A 21,614-nucleotide genomic window follows, 5' to 3' on the forward strand; every position below is an offset into this window, starting at 1 on the left:
GCAGGAATTGCTTTGTGGAAGATGCACCACCACCCTGGGAAGTAGGTACTATCATCATTTGTCATCTGGGGAAAGTGGCTCCCAGAGAGGTCATTTGGGTCATAAAATCATACAACAGTATGTGGAGGAGTCAGGACTTGACCAGGGGAGTGCACGTTCCCATGGCTCTGGGATTCCTCACGTTGGAGAAGGCCACTCCGGAGGATAGCCCTGTGAAATGCCTCCTGTAACCGGACTGTACGCTGCCTCCATGAAGCCACAGCAGTGCATTCATGTTGGTATCTGCAGCACAGCTCACAAGGACAGACTCTGAGGACTGTGGAATGAATAAGTAAAGAACTTCTAGAGGCAGTGGGAGGAGGACCCAGTGCTCCTGGGCAGGGGATCAGAGGAGCTGGGGGTTTGGTTGCCTAAGGGTAACCATGAGCTACTTTACTCAGCCTGTCTAAACTTTAGTCTTGTCATCTGGAAAGTGGAGCTGAGAATATAAGCTTCATGGGGCTGTTTGCGGGCAGCCAGAGGAAGCTAGTAAACTGCAGATTCTTAGGAACCTATAAGACACTATACAGGTGATGCACTGACACAGCAGTCACCGTGGGGGAGCAGTTTCTGCAAAGCTCCTCCCTTCCTTCCTCCCTCCCTTGTCTGTCCCTCCTTCCTCCCTTCCCTCCTCCTCCCTCCCTCCTTCCTTTCTTCCTTTCAAGTGAAACATGGCATAGTTAATTTAGAAGAGAGAAAGAAATGCCTTTCAGTTGAGAAAAAGTCCAAGCTAGTTTAATATGATAAAATATTTATACTAATGTGTCATAAAAATTGATTCACCCTCTCTTGCCTGGTATCATTAATGGGTAGATGTGTAACATCTTATTTTCTTGCCATCTCTCTCTCTTTCTCTTCCAGCAGTGCACAGTTTCAAATGACTATGAGGAAACTATTTTTCATGAATAACAGTAATAATAATAGGTATTTATTTAATTCTATGTGCCAGTAGTACTGCAAACCCTTATAGGTCTTAACTCATTTGACTCTTAACACACCCCAAGGAGGTAGGTACTTGCATTCATCCCATTGGACAGATGAGGGGACTGAGGCACACACTGGTCACTGGTTCAGACTTGTCCATTCTGACTTCAGAGCCTTGCTTCTGACCACTCCCACCATTTCTGTGTGCTGTGCCAAGCCAGCCTCGCAAGTCTCAAATAGAGGCAGTGTCATGGTTCTTTGCACTGGGGAAAGCCCCTAGTACAGACACTCCCTCACTTTCCATGGCTCAACTTAGGATTTTTCAACTTTATGATGGCACAAAAGCGATACACATTCAGTTGAAATTGTACTTTGAATTTTGGACTTGGATCTTTTCCCAGGCTGGCGATCTGTGGGACTGTATACTCTCGTGCTGTGGGGCAGCAGCAGGCAGCCACGGCTCCCAGGCAGCCACATGATCAGGAGGGCAAACGGCCCATGACACTTAAAGCTATTCTGTGTCTCGCTTTCAGTACAGTGTTCAGTAAATTACATGAGCTAGTCAACACTTTATTGTAAAACAGGGTTTGTGTTAGATGATTTTGCCCAACTACAGACTAATGTGAGCATTCTGAGCATGTGTAAGGGAGGCGAGGCTAAGCTGTGATGCTCAGTAGGTTAAGAATATTAAATTTCTGGCTGAAAATAGTTTCAACTTATGATGGTTTATTAGGATGTAATCCCATAGTATGTCCAGGAAGATCGTATTTGGTCTTTTCAGTTTGCAGTGAATAGATGTACCAATCACTCTGAATTTCTGCAGGTCAGATTTTAGGTAGTCACAGAGGGTCGGGGCAGGTGTGGAAAAATGGTGGCATTCCACTTCTAGCAGGCTTTCAGGTCCTGGGAATGCAGCACTGGCTCCCTGCAGGAGTGGAGGGAGGAGCCTCCTGAGGAGGGGGTGGGACAGCCCCTCCCAGTAAACCAGGTTTGCATCTGAAGACCCTGAAGGCTTTTCTGACTCCCTGGCCTCCCTTTCTCTGCCCTGCAGCTCCAGGGTGAGTTGTTCTTAACGGTGACATGCATGATGCCCCCAAGCTTTTCAGATTTGGACTCTTGTGGAGAAGAGCATGTGATGGGCTCCCAGCCCACAGCTGCCCCGAGGGCCAGCACACACATACAGAGATCCATACACACAGACACACAGAGACACCTTCAGAGGCACACATTTGCAGACACACACGGAGATATACCTTCACAGACACACACATACAGACAGACCCAGACACACAGAGATATACCTTCACAGATGTACATATACGCCAACACACAGAGACATACACAGAGACACAACATGGATACACACCAGGCACATTCACACAGGCCTATTCAGAGACACACATAGACACATACATATATTCATACAGACACAGAGACACACACACACAGACATACATTCACACACACACCAGGGCATACACACATGCACAAACACATGCAGGCACACACACACACACACACACACACAGACACACACACCCCTCTGCCATGCTTCCATTCATTGTTTCTTTGTTGCAACACCCCTAGTTTCTGGTCCTGCAACAAATGGCTGTTGGATGAATAGTGCACAAATGATTCCATTATTCTCTTCTTACCCCGTTCCTGAGTATTTTGGTATTTGGCATTTGGGCTGGCCTAAAGACACCTTGGAAAAGAGAACTAGAAGCAAATCTCCTCCTGCGTATTCTCCCTCATTCCTCACAATCCTCGGGTGTGTCCATTTCCACTTTCAGTGGTTTTTAATTTTTTGCAAGCCCTGATGAAGGTCATAGACCCACTTCTCTAGTATGTAGACATCTGCACATTCAAACAATATGCTGACTATAATTTCTGGGGATCCTTCCATCCCATTAATGAGTCTCTAAGGCATGCATAGGACCCCTGTGAAGGACCTTGGGGTTATAGGGTTAGGGAGACCCAGGGCAAGGAATTACCTTGCCGGGGATCATGAATGATAGAGTTGGAACCAAGACCTAGTTGTCTGGGTCTCAAGCTTAGGGGACCCTCTCACCATCCTGTGTTGATGAATGAATACCATGTAATTAGTTGATACAATAAACAATTAAATCAGACATTCTTCTCAGTCTTCTTCATCCATCAAACCCTCAGCACAGGCAGCTCTGTCAGGTGCTCAAATGCCAGTGGTTTCTGGAGTACAGCATTCTTCCTTGTAGTTTGCTATTTTCCTGATGATTATAAATGGGATTGATTACAGCAGAGTCCTGTTGGCTGTTCCACTGAGCGTCTGTCTGCCACATAATTGAGAAAACTCATGCTCAAGCTTGCAAACTGGGGTCAGGAGAGCACCCCAATAAAGACTATTCATCCCAACTGTTGTGACCTGCCATGTTCAGAACTCTGGGACAGAGACATGAAGTCAGCTCATTTTTCAATGTTTCATATGTCACTTAATGGCTCTGCCACTTCCCCAATTTCCCAAGCCAGAACCCAAGATATGACCTGACATATCCCTCTTCTCATCCCCCTCAGTCTGACCTAACAGGACTTGTCCAATCTATTCACTTCTGTCATCTTTGCTGCCACCACTTTTACAAGCCGGGCCACCATTATTTTAGCCTGGGGAATGGCCACAACTACCACAAGATGGGTGACTTGCTGAGACATTAGCTAGGGACTACTTTTCTATTCAACTTTGCCATCCTCTGTTTGAACCAGAACTGTGGTGTGTTAGTCAAGATAGGCAATGCTCTGCTGCTATAACAGAAGACCAGTGGGTTCAAAACAGAGACCTACTTTGCACTCATGCAAAGTTGGCTGCAGTCATGGTGATGCTCTGGGGCTGCTGTCCTCCTGGCGGCTTTGATCTTATGAATCTTTCATATCAAGCACAAGAAAACATGCTTCTATAACTGCTGCAGGAGGAGATTCCTCTGTAGCAAAAACATGCTTTCTCAGGAGTGCCAGGTGTCACTCCCGCTCCCATCTTACCGGCCCTAGGTAGTTGTAGAGTCACATTTAATTCACAGGAGCAAAGGAACAATGAAAGAAGAAGAACTGGAAATATCTGCAAGCAGCACTCCCATCCTTACCCCAGGGAGTGGGTTGTGGAATCGGAGCTGATAATAAGGGTGATGGTTTATCACCTCTTGAATCCAAATTTGGACCTAGCTGTGAGGCAGAAGGATTCAGGAAATCAGCGTTAACCAGATCCAGTTCCCCTCCTTCTATCTAAGGGTGAGTTTGAAGAGGAGGAAGAGAGAGAATTTTACATAAGTGTGCTCACTCTACCTCCTTGGGTTGAATTCTTGGGGTAACACTCTAAGTACAGGGATCTGAGGGTGAAGAGACACCTGTGTCTTGTTTGTGCCTGCTGCGACTCTGATAATCAGCAGCTGTGTTTTGTTCAGTGGCAAGAGAGCTAAAGGTCAGGGGTGGCTGGGAGGAGTGCTGGGCAGAGGGAAGCTTGACAAAAGCAGGGGATTGTGTGTGGCCCCAGGAAAGGGGGATGGTAAGGGAGTCAGCCCAGAGGAGGGATGGAGGGAGGAAGGGCTGGGCCCAAGATGATGTAACTTGTGCAGCAGAGGATGCATTGATGAACTAAATAGCTGAGGACCAGAAGAGGCTGCAAGACCAAAGGTCAGTGCAGGAGGGAAGACGAGTTCAAGAACAGAAGTGGCAAGTTATATCTAGGACAGAAATGGGTACTGGGCAGAGGCAAATACAGATCAAATGGAGCAGCCTCTTCTTTACCAAGACCACCAGGGCTGCAGTGTGTATGAGCTCCCTGACATGTGCCAGGATGGAGGAGGGTGAGGAGGGAGGGAGGAGAGTAAACACTCAACTATGTAGGAGTAGTAACCTGCAGGTTTACTCGGAAGGCCTGAGACTGTTTCCTACATGAGGTTGAACAGAGACCAGGTGTCAAACTGAGCCAGGTTCTAGAAAATAGAGTTGTTCTCTAGGTGGACAATTGAGCCTGTTTTGGGGACCTCGTTCATGCTACACCAGTGCCACTCAAAACTGTCATCTAGGTACTAGTGACAGTCAGCAAACTCTTACTGGTTCACAATAAGTCAAGAAATCAGAAGTGGTTTATGACTTCTATAGCAATTTGATGCTGCTGTGACATCCAAGCGAATTTTTGTTGTATTTTACAAAAGCATAGATTTATGATGGATTGAAGGAAAAGTAGTTGTTCCCTGCAGATCATCTGCAAAGCACTGTTCGAGGTTCCTAAATGGCTTTTCTCATTTCACATAGGTCCCTTCCTAATCTGTTTTCCTCAGTGTTCTTCCTAGAATGCAAACAGGATCCTGACGTGCCTTTGTCTACAATCTTCCAATGATTTTTTGCAAGCTCTTTTGCATAAAGACCAGCTTCTTTACAAAGCTTGTGAAGCTGTGCATCACTGGATCCCTGCTTGCCTCCCTAGCCTCCTCCTCTCTGCTCCCACACCCTTCTCTGCTTGCTGGCCATGCTTCCTTTTATAGATCTCATGAATTCCAAGCTCCTTCTGACCTCAGGGACTTTGCTTGTGCTATGTTCATCCACCTGGCACGCTTTCCCCTCTGTCTTGGTGGAGTTGACTCCTATTCTGCCTTCAGATCACAGCTCAAGAATAATCACCTCCTTAGAGAGGCCTTCTTGACTCCTGGGCTAGTGGAGGCTCTGCTTCTTGCCTTAGTAACACCACTTGCTTATTTGAATGTACCCATAAGTGACTTGATCTTCGCCTGCCTTCCCATAGGTCTGTGAACTCCCAAGAGGGCAGAGAGCTCACCTCCTCACATACCACCCTATTCCACAGGCCTAGGTCAGCTCTAGGTCCTCAGTAAATACTTGTTGAATGAATGGGTGAATGAATGAATGAATGAATGAATGAATGAATACAACTTTCAGTACTTGTGGGAAAGGATTTGAGATTGTGAAGTGTGTCCTTTGGGTGCCAGCCCTTTATTTCATAAAGCAGTTCCCATGCCTCCTTCCTCTGCCCAGAACCTGGCAGCCTGTCCTGAGCTCCTGCTGATAAATCATTTTATTGGCACAGCTGGACAGGAAAGGACAGAGTGAGTAATGGGAGTCGGGCACCGTGTCGTGGACAAAGGCCTGAGTTGACATGGTAACAACAGGCAGACCGATGTGGCCTGGGCAGTAGTCTGGGCCCTGGACATGTCTGAGAACAGGCCCTGGGCCATTTTTCCTCTGTGCTGGGGAGCGTGAAAAGGCCAGGGATGGGAAGTGTAGAGGGGCTGTGGACTCCCGATTTTCACTGTTGCAGGATGGGCTGGAAGTCCTGCAATTTTGGACATAAGAATGCCTTTTAATATATATTTTGATGTATAAAATATATTTATATACTATTAATTAAGATACTATTTTATATTACACTATATTTTTAAATTGCAAAAGTAATTTGGCACTTTTAACAGGACCCATAATGGGTAGCTATGTGTGTATTGGACATAGAGACTTAGGAACTTGGCTGGGTTCAAAACCTGACTCCATCGTCATTCAGTTTGGAGAACATGGACAAGTCATTTAATCTCTGTGTGCTTTTGTTTCCTCATAGGCAAACCAGGGATAAAGATGGCATGAGGCATGTCAGGCACTTAGCATATAGTAAACAGTAATGTCTGGGTTTGTAAGAACAGCCAAACAATTTTAAGATTTTATTTATTTATTCATGAGAGACACAGAGAGAGAGAGGCAGAGACACAGGCAAGCTCCATGCAGCGAGCCTGATGTGCGAATTGATCCCGGGATTCCAGGATCAAGCACTGGGCCAAAGGCAGACGGTAAACCACTGAGCCACCCAGTCATCCCCAACAGCCAAACAATTTAGAAGTGAATAAAGAGCAAGTCAAGTCTGTATCTCCCAGCCCACTTTCCAGATGTAAATTCACCTAGCAGTGTCTGTCTAGGTATTTAAACCTCTGCAGACATACGTAGATCAGGACTGGGTTGAGGCTAAGGCAAGCAAGGTATTGGGGTGCACAGTATAAGGATGTGCTCACTCTCAGGTCTGCATTTCATGGACCTGAGAGTGAGTGTATCCTCAAATTGCACACTCTAGTGCCTCACTTGCCTCACCCTAGCCAGACCCTGACATAGGTAAGGAGGACATTTCTGCTTCTGATAATGGCAGACAAGGTAATTTAGACCAGTCCCCCCACTAGGCAGATAAATATATAATTTATATATGTATAATATATATATGTATACATACACACACACAGTGCTTCAAGACATTATAGGGCTAAGACATAGTAAAAATAGACCAGAATCTGGGGAGGCTGGAGTTATAGGGAGATGACCAGTATCTGGCAATTCCAGGTGTGATAAGCAGCAAAGAGGCTCTGTGTGAATTTTAGCAGCCTCGTAGGGTCAGGGCACAGGGATTGGAATTCTGTACTTGTCCGGGGAAGAGAGCCTTGGTGAACCCTCCTTAATTTTGAACAGAATCCCAAAGGGCTGCACCCTAGTAGTAAAGGTGAAATGAAAATAGACAGGCTCTTGCAAGGATGGTAGTTCAGCAACTGCTCATCTCAATCCCTGCATTTGTATCGAGGTGACCCCAGACTGCTGGTTCCTACGGAAAACTGGAAGAAGCAAATATAAATTATCCTTGGAGAAAAATAACATCATCCTAAGGCCTCAGATTATTTTCACAAACAGGTTTACAAATGCAGTTTCTGGCATCCAATAAAACCATAATCAGGCACATGAAGAGATGCGCAAACTAAATAACAACTAGCGGAAACAGCAAATGAAACAGACCCCCAGAACCTCCAAATATTGAAGTTATCAGACACACTTGAGAATAGCTCTGCTTACTATGCATGTGACGAGTCAGAAGAAAATACTGTGAATCAAGAATAGGAAGACAAAAGGATGGTGTGTTCGGGAGAGAAGGAAGATGAGAAGATCGAACTGGAGTCCCAAGGACAGAGAAAGAGAATGTGGCAGAAGGAGATATTTGTTGAGATAGTGACAAAGACCTTCCCCAAAACTGATGAAAGGTATCAAGCCATCATAAGATGCCCTACAGACCCTACGCAGGATAAATATATAAAAAAAAAAATCAATACCGAGGCACATTCTAGAAAATTTATAGGAAACCAAAGCACAGAGAAAATCTCTGACCTCAGGATGGGCAAAAAGTACCCCCCCATCATCTCACACTGTAGGGAGGGTTAGGGGTCACCTGTCATTACTCACCATGCTGTAGGTCTGTCTTCTTTTATAGACTGGGAGAGTTGGGGGGTTGTGGGGTCAGGTTGTACTTCTCTCAGTGAGCCTCTGAGGTGGGTGTCTGACCTCAGAGTTCAGTGGCTCGTCTTAAAACATGAGGTTCTCAAGATTTCTTTGGTATCTGCTGAAATCATGGCTGCCATTTTGTTCATTCATTTATTCATTCAGTATATATTTATGGAGGACCTACTATGTGCGAGGCCCTAGACACACATTAGCAAACAAAATAGACTGAAATCTTTGTCTTCATGGCACTTACTTTCTAATAAGGTTAGACAACAATAAACACAAGAAATAAGCTGTTCTGTATCTTGGATGATTATGAGTGCCAGAGGGAAAAGTAAACAGGGAAGGGAGTGTTGCAATTTTATTTTACTGAGAAGATAACATTTGAGCAAGGGAATGAACTGGGCAGATATCTGGGGGAAAATCGTTGTTCCTACATTTTGTTCTGTTCTAAGTGTAGTTTGATTAAATATTACAAATCACAGATGAATACAGGAGTTAAAAGAGAGGAGTTGTTTCCATGAACATTATGTTAAATGCTTTGAAAAGGCTTGAAAAGTTGAGTTGCAAAGAAATGCTGTGAAACCAGGGGATGAAAACTAAGAGATAAGGAAAACTAAAAAAAAAAAAGAAAGAAAAAAAAAAGAAAATCACAAAAATCTAGAAGCATGCAGCAGTTTACTTTTCACATGTGCCTTCTTTAAAGTCCACCACTCCAAACAGATTGAAATTGGCTATCAGAAGTAATATATTACAGTTGTGATTTATGGCAAAAAAAGGGAAGGGAATTCCATTAAGACTCCAGCGCTCCAAGACAAGACCTCTCCTACTTCAAAAGATTGGCGAACAAATGACATTGCTTTGTTTGAGGTTAAACTAAAACACATAAGCTATGAATGCATTATGTTTTATGATTCTTAACTTTGGCTTTCTTGAATAACCCACCAAGTACCATTTCTGATGCTGGAAGTAAGCCAGTTTGTTGAACATCAGTGAACAGAAAGCTATTTTTCTGAAATCCAGTATGTCCAATTGGCATTCTTTCTGCTTGCCTAAATCCATCCAATTCTTTCTTGGAGATCACGGCAGAGAACAGGCAGGAGACAGAGGGAAACTATGAGACAAAGGCGATGGTGGGAAGTAGATGAACCAAATTTAGGAGACCTAGCCTGAGTTCAGATCATAACTTACCCTGAGAACTTGAGGAAGTCGTTTTATCTCTTAGAACCTCTCTCTCTTGGGGTGCCTGGATGGCTCAGTGGTTGAGTGTCTGCCTTCAGCTCAGGTCATGATCCCAGGGTCCTGGGATTGAGTCCCACATTGGGCTCCCTGCAGGAAGCCTACTTCCCCCTCTGCCTATGTCTCTGCTTCTCTGTCTGTGTCTCTCATGAATAAATAAATTAAGAATCTTAAAAAAACTCAAACCTCTCTCTTTATCTGTGACATGGACACAATAATAGACCCTATCTTATAGAGTTCTTGTAAGGATTAAATGAGATTGGTGCATTTCAGGTGCTTTGTACACTGCCTGGCATATCAGAAGTGTTCAAGAGTGAGATGATTATAATTTTACTCTGGACATGCATTGAAACTCAAATTGCTATAACTGCCTTTGGTGGGAGTTCATCACTCAGAGAACCTGGAGCAGACAAACTGGATCAGGCTCAAAGGGGAAGAGTGCCCTCCACCACCGGAGCAGAGTAAGCTCTAGGAGTTGACAGAGAAGCATTGACTTCAGTGCTAGATATAATGGTGGTTTGTGGGCTCTGACAGTCCCATGTGATCTTCAGCCAGAAGATCCTCATTTTGAACAAAGAACGGTCATTTCCAAACTTTGTAGGTCCTGGATGGGATTGGAATGTGGTGAGCAGAAGGCCCCCAACACCAGGACTTTGCAGGTGGACCCGTGAAGTTGGCACCATCTCCAGATGTACCATTTTGGATTCTGAAAGGTGGATAGAGAGCTCACATGCATGATGTTGAGGTCTTGGGTGCATCTCCTCTGGATCCCTCAGACTCCCCTGTGGTCTGTCATCATCACAGGATGACATCACAGGATGTCATTTTCATAGGATGCCCACTTACTTAGCCATTCCCCAGACTTGGATCTGCAGAGTTCCTTGAGATGCTAATGCACATTTTGTGTTAAAAGGTACCTGTGCCATATAAATCTGGGAAATACATGCTATAGTGGTGATGACAAATGGCTTATATATCTGGAGAGGAGGTAACTCATGTATGCCAGGAACCCTACTAAATATTTTACAGAGTTTGTCTCACTTAATTCTTTCTATGTCTTCATAAAGTAGGTACTATTATAATCCCCATTTCACCTGTGAGGAAATGAAGCATGGAGAAGTGATACTAAGACTAGTTTTACAAAAAAGGCAAGTGGAAGAACAAGGCTTTGAACCCAGGTCTTTCAACTCCAAAGTTGCTGTTCTTAACTTAATAGAATGAAGAGTTTTTTTTTCTGATCCATGACTTATAGTCGGTGATCAGGAAATGTATCCAATATCCCATCTGGGAGTATTTTGAGCAGAGCTGAGACCTTTGTTTTTCAAACTCAGAAGGATGATATAAAGATAAATGCAAAGCATTTAGAGGTATCTTCTATTTGAAAGGATAACAACTGTTTCCATCTTCAGAGTCAACCTGTGCCCTCTCTTCAATATTCAGTCCACCATTATCATACAAAAGGTTCTACAAGTCCTGCAGTAAAGAAACCTCTTTATCTTTCTTTAACCCAGTTTGTCCTGCCCTATTTTTTTCTCCAGAATCCTTTCTTTGCTTCCTATTTTCTTTCAGAACATACATTAACATCCATAGGAAGAGTATTCCATGAAACACAGTTGGAGTAATTCCCCTTGTAGGAGAAGCATTTAAGTCTGTGTGTAATTTATTCCCCAAATGAGTAAAAAAAAAAAACCCCAACAACCCTAAAAAACCAAAACCAAAAAACCCTGAACTACCCCATTTCATCGTGCATCCTTTGCTGGTAAGGAATAGGGCAAAAGTTCTTTCTTTAAATAAAGGGCAACATAAAATAAATGCAGACATACTTAGGAAAATCTTCTAAAAGATATTGTTCTAGGGATTAGCTACTTGGAATTTCACAATAGGGAGGCCTTTGGAAGGAAATGGCAAATCATGATTTATTAATGTACCCTAAAATTTTCAATGTGTCATAAAGGGAAACTTGACAAGAGGGAACCTCTTAAGAGTCTTGGATGACATTTGCTTGAAATTGGCTTATGGTATTTTCATATCTCCTTTGCAGACCTAGTCCTGGATGACTACATGAGTAATATCTTCCTTTTGAAAGCTTTTCATTCTTTATATCGTTTTCTTAGTCCTTGGCAAGATTGCATAGGGGGCTGTATTCATTTCTAATCCATGGAAAAGAAAGCAGGTCTCTCCCTGAGACTCCAACCTCTGTGAAGCATGCAAGATAATGATAGTGTCAAACACTTATACAGACTTTAAATAGCTATCAATGTAAATATAAAACTGTAAGGCACATGAATAAAAGCTCTTTGAATGCTCCAGAAGGGAAGGTAAGCTTCAGTGAACTTTTGCAAGTACTCAAAAGATACAGCCAGAATTATTGGATTTATTGGGAAGCAGTATGGCAGGAGTATTGGCTGATCACCAAATTTGTTTCCTTTCTTTCTAGGCTCACAGACCACATTTCCCAGCCTCCCTTGCACTAGGCATCACCATGTGACTGAGGTGTAGCCAATGGAATGTAAACAGAAATGATGTGGCCTGCCCCTATGCTGCCCATAAAAACCTCCCACCCACAATCCTCCTTGTTCTTTTCCCACCTTGTTAATCTTGGAGGCCATTCTGTTTTTGAAGATGGTGAAACCAGAAGATATAAAGTTCTGGGTTCTTGAGTTACTGTTTGGTAAGAGCTACCCTGCTGTTTGGGAAAACTGCTTTGGAATGTCACACATGTGAAAAACATAAATTTCTATCACTTTTGAGCCAACACACCTGTTGGGTGTAGTTTGCTGTCATGGCTGGAAGTCTGGATAGGGAGTTTTCACTTGGTAGTGATTGGTTCTAGTGTTGCTGTGAGATAGCATTGGGTCGCTGAAAGACTATAAGCTGTAAAATGAGACACATGTGGCATAAAGCTTTGCCTCTGCCATTCACTCAGTTGTTTGACCTTGGGCAGCTCAATCTCTGTCAACTTAGTGTTTTGCCTTTAGAAAATTACAATATTTCCCCTGCAGGCTTGGTTTGGAAGTTAAAGAAATCATATTTAAGGTGTCTGGCACAGCGATGGGCACATAGTAGGTGCTGATTCAGTGGAAGCTGTTGTTATTGACTTTTCCAATCACTTTAAAAATATATATTTATTTATTTTTATTTAAGAGAGAGAGAGAGAGAACGGGAAAGAGAGAGTATGAGCAGGGCGAGGGGCAGTGGGAGAGGGAGACAAGCTGAGCCCGACACACGGCTCAATCCCAGGACTATAAGATCATGACCTGAGCTGAAATCAAGAGTTGGACACTTAACTGACTGAGCCACCAGGTGCCCCTCCAATCACTTTTTAAAGAATTCTATTCTCCTGGATGGGCTCAATGATAGTGAGGATAGGAGGAGCAGGAGCCAATGGTGCTGAAGGCATCCAGGATGGCATAGGAGCCAGTTACGCAGGCCACACTTGAGGTGGTGCAGAAACAGGACTAGGGAGAGGGGGAAGGCAGAAAAGGTGAGGTGCCACCAGCAAGACTGGAGGGTGGATAAAAGTACAGAGGGCAGAGAAAGAGGACTCCCAGTTCTAAAGCTCATCAGCTTGGACAGATGAACAGATGCATGTTTTGCTTTTTTTTTTTTTTTTTTTTTGCATCAACAAATAAAAATAGGCAGGTCCATGTTGGGCCAGAGAAGACTGGGAACTTCCTGGAAACAGAAGGTGTTCTGGCAGCTGCTCGGAAACATTCCTTAAAGTCCCTGTCCTGAGGCAGACTAACCAGAGACAATTGGCTTTCCTTAGCATAGCCATTAACCGAGGAAATGAATGAAGAAGCCCCCACAGACAATGAGGATAACCTGGGTCTATTAGGAGGAGTAACAGTGAGAGAGAGTCAGCACCCCCTTCATCAGGGATGACCTGTGTTTCCTCCAGCAACCTGAGTTTATTAGGAGGACACCTGTTTAGACAATTATCATCCAGTATATCAGGAGGGGGGCTCACTAGCCTGGTTAGTGGCCAGACACATTCTGCAAGAGGCCCTTAGGTTGGGCCTAATTTAGGGTCCTGAATGCCTGAACACAGGTACCTCCATCCATTTGCCCTGCAGAAGAGATCTGATAAAACATATTGAAGCTTAATGTCCCATTAATGGGTCATTTTTCCTCAACTCCTAAGAGTACTGAGGCCATTCAGTGTTACAGAAGATCAGCCTTTTCTTAAATCTTGCAATCCAAATCATTTACAGTAGGTTAAAAGGCATCCAAGGGACATTCCTTGGGGGCTGAGAGAAGGAGATCCCATGCTCCTAGAAAAGTAGAGAAGGTCCATTACAAAAAAAATCTGCCCCCCCCAACTATTGAGTGGTGTCCCTCGTAGGATGTGTCAGAAGTTCCTAGTGTCCAAACAACTGGAGGTGTCCCTCAAATGAAATTGCTGTGAACACTACCTTGCCCTGTAGTAGGGATTGCCCCCCGTTCCCCTCCTGCCCTGCTTCTCCATTGCATTCTAGACTACAAATGGGTGCCAGTGAATGGACTGATATACCATGCCATGCCGAACATGCCATTTTTAATCCAGGGAAAACACTAGAAAAGTTTTACAAGGGGAAATTACTCCATGTTGTAATTTAAGTAGTAGGAGATGTTGACAAAGAGTAGTAAACTTAGAAATCCATCCTGGTCTAAGTGACATTCTAACACATGTAGTCTTTTACAGCTGCCTTCCCTAGGAAAGGGTCCCTGTTGGGTTTTAATTCAGTCGGGTACTGGTTTCCACTAGCTCCAAGCAGAGGCTTTATGGCTAGAAGTGGCTAGACCAGAGATATGGAGGAGATCACATTAGACCAATGACAAAGAAACCTAACACAGGAGTCTTAAGATTGACAGCTGTCCTGGTAACTTAGGTGGGTGTCCCATGTCTAGGATAGCCAGCTTTGTATAAGGACAAAAATGAAGAAAGGGCATCAAGTTTCTGTGTCTTTGGGACACCTGGGTGGCTCAGCAGTTGAGGGTCTGCCTTTGGCTCAGGGCATGATCCTGGAGTCCTGGGATCAAATCCCACGTTGGGGTCCCTGTATGGAGGCTGCTTCTCCCTTTGCTTGTGTCTCTGACTTCCCCCCGCCCCCCCCCCCCCCGTGTCTCTCATGAATAAATAAATAAAATCTTTTAAAAAGAGTTTCTGGGTCTTTTTTTTTCTTTTTAGATTTTATTGATTTGAGAGAGAGCGAGAGAGCGAGCATGAGTGTGGGGACCAGGGAGGGGCACAGGGAGAGAGAGAAGCTGACTCCCCACTGAGTGGGGAACCCAACATGGGACTCGACCATAGGGCCCTGGGACCATGACCTGAGCCAAAGGTAGATGCCCAACCATCTGAGCCACCCAGGCACTCCAGGGTCTTATTACCATTCCAGCCAGGGTACAAGTTTCCAGCCAAAGGCAGGCTTTTATTCCTCCCTGTAGAGTAGCCATGGGCTAGGGGATTGCAGCCTGAGCAGTTGGCATCAGAATGTTCCAATAAGACTGTATTCCTTGAAAAGTCCCTGAAATGAAAGTAAAGGAAGAGAAGAGGAAAGTACTGACCAAGTTGCACTGAGGCTGAGAATCCAGATGAGAATATTCAGGTTCCACATTGGGTTCCCCAAAATAGTGACCCCCTTCTAGCTCTCTCTTCAAGTAAACTAAACAAAAATACCAAAAACCTGAGCGAGGAAAAATTTGCTCCTGTCTGTTTTTAGTTCGCCATAGTTGTGATTAAATAGTTATTTGGAATAATGATCGATTTGGTCTCTCTTTCCCTTTCCATGCTCCTTGAAGGTAGGTGTGATGTTTGATTTTTGTCTGTGTGCCCAGCTTAGCACAAAGCATCACAAATAATGATGGTTCAGTAAATACTTGAATGCATGAATTGATAAGGATATGAATCCTCTACTTGTAAATCTTTGCAGGGCTCCATAAACACGCACAGGTAGGCAGAGAAGAAACACCACAAGGCCAACCATCTCAAAGATGTCTTTAGCACTGGCCTGTCTGAAATGATAATTTCAGAGTCACTCCTTGAGTTGTGAGTAGAAGTGATAAGGTGGTGGTCCCTGTACCAAATCCAGCTCATCAATGTATTTTGTTTATTCTGTGCTGTGTTTTAAAAGTTTAATTTATGACCAACATTTTAAACTGGGGAGATTTCATATAAAAAGCTACATTTTCTGCTTCTATTGAAAAAAACATAAGGTCACACAACTCTGGGCTTGCTTCTGGCATGAAGGGAGTTGGCTGGAATTGAGTGGCAATGCCCTCCTCCAGGTCACTCTAGCAGACCCACTCTTGCCCTCATTTTTGTTACCAGCCTGGCCCTTGAGTTTTCATTCTCCTATTATTATCCCTTAGTCCATTTGTTCATTCAATATATATTTAGATGTTAGTGAAAATGGGGATCCAAAAAAATACTATGCACATTTCCTGATCTCAAGGAGAGAGAGTATGGGGTGGGTATTAAGGGACATAAACATAGAGTCAATCCTAAAAAAATATGAATTAGTTGATAACCTAATATAATTGTAGTGAGTTAGTGTTCCCCCAGAATTATGTCTACTCAGAGCCTCATAATGTGACCTTATTTAGAAATAGGGTCTTTTAGATATAATTAGTAATTTTTACATCTTTTATTTCTGAGGTTCTGAAATGGGTAGGATCATCCTCATTTTATCAACAAGAAGACTGATGTTCTAAGGGGTTAACCAACTTGTCCAAACTCAATCTCCCCCCGCCCCAAGTCTATCTTTTGCCTTCAGATCTGTTACTCTTGCTATCATATGTAACTGGCTAGGTCTGGCTTATTCACGGCTGTATATTTAACTATAGTGCCTAACATGAAGTAGGTGCTTAATTAATACTTTGTGAATAGAATGAAACAAAGAACCTGAAAGCAAGACCTTGCTGCAAATGGGGCAGAAGATGGGAAAAGTCCTCCCTAATGGAGGGAGTCTGGAAGGGCCCCCTGCACAATGCCAAGGGTATAGTAGATGCTCAATAATTACTTGTTAAACACTGAATGAATATGATTTTGGAGAGCACTGGGTGTTTCATGTGGGGAATCTTTGGAAGGAAACTGCCAGACAAATAGTCTGCTTCCCATTTCTACCAGACCATACCTTGCCTTTTCTACTGCACCACTCTCCAGATCAGAGAACTTGGCCAAATCAAAATGTGCTAACTTCATCCCTGCCTGGTTTTCTGCCCACTTTCTGACACCTGTGCCATGTTAAAAATAGATATCGGTTGGTAAACGTTAAACAGCTGGCTCTGTGTGAGGCTGGCAGCTGGTGGCTAACAGGGCTGAGGTCTGTAGCATTTGAGCTGCCCCTGGGGACTTGAATCCCTTTGGGGGTAATTCTGTGGGCTCCTCATTGTGAAGCACAGAGCCATGCAGTGCTCTATTAGCTGCAATTTCTCCAGAAACATGAAAGAGTGATGGAGGGATAGGTGTCAATCTCATTTCATTATTTATTTTTGCTATAAAATGGGCCTTTCTCAGGTAACATACATCAAGAGGCCTTATCACACTGCTGCTTGGGTGACACTTCATATTTTGTTGAGCAGATACTCTCTTGGTGCCAAAAGTCCCTCTGCCTGATTTTTAACATCTCCTTCAACCTGACTCTGTGTGCCTTTCATGTCTCCCTGGGTCCCCTGTGGAGCTGCCTGGCTGGCTTCTCACCACTTTGACAGCTGACACAGAATGACTTCATTTCAAAATTCAAGGTCACTCCCTCTTGGTTACCCCTACCTACCCACACCCCCGCCACACACATACATATACCACTGAGAATGGTTCATTTGAAGCAGCCTCAAGATACAGCCTGCTGGCTGAAAAACTCAAAAGGCCCCTCCAGAAATAGCCTACACAACAGCTTCTAAAGATACCCAAACCTCCCAAGAGAACTGACATTGGCTCTAAGAGTATGCCCTATAGAAGGTGTGAGAGGGGGATGGGACTGGAGTCCCAGGCAGAGGGGGATGATTAAGAGCATGGAGTCACACATGCTGAGGGTTTGCTTTTCCTAAATGTATCACCTTGGTCTCTGAGCCTCAAATTCCTTATCTGGCAAATAGGGATAATAGTATCAAGTCATAAAGTTGCATTGGAAAGTAAATGAGATGAAATGGATGTAGTGCTTTGCACATAGTAACTACTCAATAAATATTAGCTCTATTATTATTACTCATAAAAATAATGATGAAACCATTTCCCCAAAAGTAGACCAAGGGAAGCATTGAAATTGAGGATGGACTGTAGATGGTACCCTTGGCTTACAATCTTGGAGGAAGAGTTATGCTCAACAACCAGGTCAGCAGGCCATGCAAGAAGTTAGAGACTTAGGTGTATGAGTAGGAGTTCAAAACAGGAGAACAGAAACCTTCTGAGGTGTTGGTACCAAAGGAGTTTAATGTGGGGAATAGATTACACAGATGAGCAAAGAACTGAGAAGCTTAAGAAAGTGAAATGGTGAGGTAGCTCAGTGATTGGCAATTGCAGGAAGCTCCTTCTGGCTCAGGCCCAAGAGACAAAGATAGGATGGTGTGAACAGGAGCCGAGGTCACCCTATGGAAGCTGGAACCACAGAGAGTCTTTTAACAGGAGCTGGACTTACAGAAGTGACATGTCTGCTACTAGAGATGCTGCCTGAGGCTAATAAGAAGAGGGGGAAAGATTGACTCCTCTCTTACTGTCCCCCACCACTATCTTACCTGGGCCTTTCACTGGCCAGTCCTAGAAGCCAGCTAGCAATGGTCCCTGGGAAATGTAGTCCACAGATGTCAGCCACCAGTGATAGAGAGGTGAGCAAAAGGCAGGGGCTGGGGCTGGGACAAATAGACCCAGGTTTGAAGAGCTTGAAGTATGGTTACGAGATAAAACACAAGATTCCCAGTTAAATTTGAATTTCAAATTGACAGTGATTTTTTTTTAGAATAAGTATGCCAAAATGAAATTGTTATTGTTCATTTTGACATACTAAAAAATTTCATTGCTTATCTGATTTCATATGTAACTGTATATCTTTTTTTAAAGATTTTATTTATTTATTTGTGAGAGACCCACAGAGAGAGGCAGAGACACAGGAAGAAGGAGAGAAGCAGGCTCCCTGTGGGGAGCCTGATGCAGGACTCGATCCCAGAACCCCAGGATCATGACCTGAGCCAAAGGCATATGCTTAACCATTGAGCAATGTGGTTTTATTTTTGTGTTTTATTTACTGCATTTTGTTACCCTAGGTTATCTTGTGTTTTATGCACTGCGTTTGATTATCCTAGGTTAAAGGTAATTTTGTACCCACTGGAGGGTCCTGGTTCTCAGACCAAATGAAGTAGGTGACAGGTTAGGAAGAAGAGGGAGAGAAGAATGTGAAGATACCAAATCAATGGAGTAATGCTGCTTCTGCTTGTGTTAAAGGGATCCATTCCGTTTTTTAATTCAGTTGTCTTTCTATCCATCCTTCCTGCATCCATCCTTCATTCATTTATCCCCTACTTACTGAACACCCTCTCTGTGCCTGGTATTATGTTGGGCATTGGGAATATATTAATGAGGAGACAGTTTCTTCTCTTGGGCAGTTTATATGCCAGATGAGAATACAGAGTTTTCAGTCATAAAGCACATGAAAAAGTATCTGTTAACAGTTTTAACCAAGTCTATGACAGGTTGTACAGAAAGCCTGGACACTCAGGGAAGGCTTTCTTGAAGAAGTATTATTCAAACAGACATGGGAGATTAGTAGTATTACTTGAGTGAGAATTGAGGGTAAGTGTGCCTGAAAGAATAGCATAGACAAGGTTGGGAAGGAATTTGGCATGTTTGGGGGCTAAAAGAAGGTCCATGTGGGTCCAATGTGGGGAGCAAAGGTAATGTGGTACAAATGAGGCTGGAGAGGTTGAGAGATGATGGCTGCTGTGTGTGGTTAGATAAATTGTATAGGACACATCTCCGCAGCACAGTAGATCAGAATCTAGAGAATCATGTGCCCTATAGTCATTCAGGATGGCTCTATATAGTATTTCCCCACCAGAAAACACAGGAACCTAGGAGCTGTGGTAACGACATTATTTGTTAGAGTGATGGGATGGCCTGACCCGACTTACATTTGAGAAGGATCCTTTCTTTGCTAGGTGGAAGATGGATGGCCATGGGCCTAGAAGAGACTGGGATAGACCTGTAAGGATACATTTATAGTCATCAAAGTGAGTGGTCATGGTGGTTTGAGCTGGAATGTTTGTGATGAAGGGAAGGGGGGTAGGCAGATCAGAGAGATTTTCAGGTGAGTAGAGAGATGCCATTTAGACACAGATTGGTTGTAAGGGTCATGAGCAAGGGAGATATCTCTTAAGTTTATGGCTTGGGAAGTTGGGTGGAAGATGGTGGTGGTATTCTGTGTGATGGTGAACCTAGCTACTGTGAAATCATTAGAGAAATAAAACATAAGCATCAAATAATTTCTTTAGTGAAAATTTAAATAAATTCAGCCCAATCCATCTTATACTTCATTTTATATTTAAACTGGAATAAGCTTCTCAGTTTTTTTTCCCACCAAAATATGTTCTTTACATTTTGGATTGTTCCTCTCTGGTTGTATGCTTTTCTCTTCCTAGTCTTAAGAAAGTATAGTCCTACCACATGGCCATTTTTACTGTATGAAAAAGCAAGATAAATACATTAAAATATTATTGCATTTTGCCGTTTCTAAAATACACATTAAATAGCATTGTGTCAGCTCAGAAATTGTATGCATCTAGGCATCAGTGGCATCTTACAATCCCTGCCAGCTGGACAGCCATTTTTATGTGGTTGTCATTGTCTTGAGTATTTGCACACTAGGCTCATATTCCTGGTGGCCTAAATGGATCACTTGGCTCCAGAATGCTTTTAGTCGCCCAGCCATTAAGGACCATTGAAGGAAGGACTGTGAATTCTGGTTATTGTCTAAAAACCTTCTATTGCTGCTTCTGTTAAGAAACTTCCAGCATCCAACTCTTCAGCCTGGGGTCATCAGCTTGGAGAAAACTCTGGAGACCATAGTGGTATACTCTGAAGAAAAAACAAATCACCAATGCAATAATATGATGAATGTCATTGTGTGAAAAAAGAAATGGACATTTTTGATTGTTAGTCAAAAGTGATTCAGAAGAACTGGATTCTTTTTTTAAAAGATTTATTTATTTATTTGAGAGAGAGAGAGAGTATGAGCAAGCACAGAGGCAGGGGTAGGGAGAGAGGGAGAAAATCCTCAAGCAGACTCCCTAATGAGCATGAAGCCAATTGGGGGCTTGATGTGGGGCTCAATCCCAGGACCCTGAGATCATGACCTGAGCCAAAACCAAGAATTGGACACTTAACCAACTCAGCCACCCAGGTGCCCCCAGACCCCCAGAAGAATTGGATTCTGAACACATAGGATTTTTAGGAACACCATACCAATATCTTTTGCTTATATTTTCCCTTTTTTATGAATGCATAAGAATAATATGTGATAAAAGTCTGAACAAATAAATCTAAAATAGCTCTTTAAGTAGGTATGAAATAAAAATTTTAAGTGATAAGAAAGCTTTGTGCCCTAGTTTAATTGGTAGTGTTTTTTCTTTCTTAGGGCTACATAAAATAGTGGTGAGTCAAGGATGAGTCTCACAAATATAATGTTGAATGATAGAAGTCATAAACAAAAGAATATATAATGTATGATACTACTTACATAAAGTTCAAAAAAACCAGACAAAACCAAGAAATAGTGTTATAAGTCAAGGCAGTTGTTACCTTTGAGAGGATACAGGGAACATAACAGTGTGGGGGCGGGGGTGAGGGGAGGACTTCTGAAAGGCTGGCATCCTCCTATTTCTTGACCCAGCTGGTGGTCACACAGGTGTTTGCTTTGTGATTATTCATTGAGCTATGCATTTGCGTCTATACACTTTTCTCTCTGTTTGCTATGCTTCAATAAGATTTTTAAAAATGGTGTCTTATAATTTCTAGCATCTTGGATTTGATGAAATGCAGAAATGTTGGGGTGTGTGTGTATAGTATTTTCTCATTTTCCTAGTATGTATGCTTTTTTAATTAGTCCAAGGCATCTATCTCACTTTGACAGGAATTAGGGTGGATATAGGAGGAACATAATCACACT

The 21,614-nt window shown here is 43.2% G+C and overlaps 1 long non-coding RNA gene across 1 annotated transcript in view; it reads left to right on the forward strand.

Moving 5' to 3' along the window:
- The window catches only part of LOC125753718 (uncharacterized), a 52,271-nt gene extending 39,180 nt beyond the window's left edge, over positions 1-13,091 (forward strand). The window contains exon 3 of the long non-coding RNA XR_007406167.1: positions 11,918-13,091. This is a non-coding gene — a long non-coding RNA (uncharacterized LOC125753718). The remainder of the gene's footprint in view (positions 1-11,917) is intronic.
- Positions 13,092-21,614: the final 8,523 nt, after the last annotated feature.

This window comes from Canis lupus, chromosome 26 (genome assembly GCF_003254725.2).
Source record: "Canis lupus dingo isolate Sandy chromosome 26, ASM325472v2, whole genome shotgun sequence".
Taxonomy (NCBI): Eukaryota; Metazoa; Chordata; class Mammalia; order Carnivora; family Canidae; genus Canis; species Canis lupus.